At 37.7% G+C, this 2,091-nt stretch overlaps 1 non-coding gene across 1 annotated transcript; it reads right to left on the bottom strand.

Moving 5' to 3' along the window:
- Window positions 1-1,468: 1,468 nt before the first annotated feature.
- LOC140894128 (small nucleolar RNA R71) lies at window positions 1,469-1,575 on the bottom strand. The gene has a single exon (XR_012153677.1). It is a non-coding gene; the product is annotated as a small nucleolar RNA R71 (small nucleolar RNA).
- Between the last annotated feature and the right edge of the window lie 516 nt (window positions 1,576-2,091).

Here is a 2,091-nt window from a genome sequence, read left to right as displayed (position 1 = left end):
TTCCTCAATTTCTTCTCTAGTTTTCTTCTTTTCTTTGAATTTTTATGAATTTGGTGATGAATCGTTGTAGCTAAACCTTTTAATACTTGGTTGAGGGAGACGAAACCTTGATATATTTTATTCATGAGATTTGATTCGTAGTGTTTAATATTTATTAAGTATCAATCTTTGATCTGTTTTATTATTTTATGTTTGTATACGAGATTTTAGGATTGGCCATCTGAGGATTTTGTTTTGCAAATGATAGTTAAATTAGAATTCAAATCCGTAATTGTTTGAATAATCTAATTTGCGAAGCAACTACGTTTGATATTTTCTGCTGTTGAATTTATTAAATCGTAGGATCAATTATTGACTAGGCTAAATACAACCGCTGGTGTTTGTCTTGTCTAGGTTCGTCAGTTTTACTAGTTTGAATGCTACTGTGGATTTAAATCTGATCGCTGGTATTGGGTTAATTAATGGGATAAGGGTTAATTTAGAATGCTATTTTCTAATTAACTAAAATTAAGGTGAAACAGGAATTTTATTTTCTATGACGAATATTTAATAGGATTAATTATTTTTAGAGAATCGATGATTGAATGAATGAATATCAAGGGTATAGTCGACCGATACCAAGTCTTGTCTCTTATTGATTTCTCCAAGTTTATTATTCAATCTTGCATGTTAGTGAATTTTACTTGTTTAAAATTTTCAGTAGTTAATCTCAAACTTCAAAACCCCCTTTTATTTATTTAGAACACATTAAATTTACCTTTTCTCGTGGGAACGATCCCTACTCACACTACTGCATTATTTGTTTATCTGATTGAGTCGGGTAATTTGGGCGTGACACGATTAAGCGCTACCAAAATTTGGCGCCGTTGCCGGGGATCGGTGTTAATTTATTGTGTTCTTAGTTTATTGTATTTTATTTTATTATTCCTCGTAGTGCTACTCTGGTTTGTTCATGCTTTCAGGTGAATATTCTGAAGAAGAAGAATTTACATACGACCCAAAGATAGAAAGAACCTTGCTTAAGCGATGGAGAGAAGCTCGTAGAAGGCAAGAAGAGGACGAAATTAAGACTGAAATTTCTGAGGAAGATATGGAGGCGAATGCGAACTTGAGTTTGAGACAACTTGGCACTCCTGATCTCACTCAGCAGCCTTTATGCATTACTTTTCCTACTCTAGAAAATAATGCTAATTTTGAATTAAAATCTGAACTGATATATCTGTTGCCTGCATTTCATGGTCTTGCAGGTGAGGATCCGCACAAGCACTTGATGGAATTCCATGTCGTATGCACTAACATGAAACCACATGGAGTGACAGAGGAGCAGATCCAACTCAGAGCCTTTCCTTTCTCTTTGAAGAGCGCTGCAAAGGATTGGCTATACTACCTACCTTTTGGATCCATCACCACTTGGACGACACTGAAGAGAATTTTCTTAGAGAAATATTTTCCAGCTTCAAGAGCAGCAAACATCAGAAAGGAAATTTATGGCATCAAGCAGCAGATGGGAGAGTCACTGCATGAGTATTGGGAGCGTTTCAAGAAAAAATACGCCAGCTGCCCGCAGCACCAGATAAGTGAACATTTATTAATTCAATACTGCTATGAAGGGTTGTTGTCTCATGACAGGAGCATGGTGGATGCAGCCAGTGGTGGAGTTTTCGTCGATAAAACTCCAGTACAAGCAAGGAATCTAATCGAGAGTATGACTGCCAATTCTCAGCAATTTGGCACCAACAAAAGTGATCCTGCGCCAAGAAAGAATAATGAGGTAAATGTTTCTTCCCTTGAAGAGCAACTGATTGATCTGAAGTCTCTTGTGCGTCAAATGGCTGTAGGGAATGGACAAAATATGAAGGTTTGTGGAATTTTCACTGCAAGGGGACATGCGACTGACATTTGTCCCACACTTCAAGAGGGATCGGCTGAGCAAGTCAATGCAGCAGGAGGATTTCCCAGACCGCCACAACGGAAGTATGATCCATACTCCAACATATACAATCCTGGTTGGAAGGATCATCCAAACTTGAGATATGGGAACCCGCAAGCAACTCAAGAACCACCTCACAATCAAGCATATAGGCCACCGTA

The sequence above is a fragment of the Henckelia pumila genome, chromosome 3 (genome assembly GCF_033568475.1).
Source record: "Henckelia pumila isolate YLH828 chromosome 3, ASM3356847v2, whole genome shotgun sequence".
Classification (NCBI taxonomy): Eukaryota; Viridiplantae; Streptophyta; class Magnoliopsida; order Lamiales; family Gesneriaceae; genus Henckelia; species Henckelia pumila.
The sequence above is the reverse complement of the archived record's forward strand: the minus strand, read 5'-3'. Positions and strand labels throughout refer to the sequence as shown.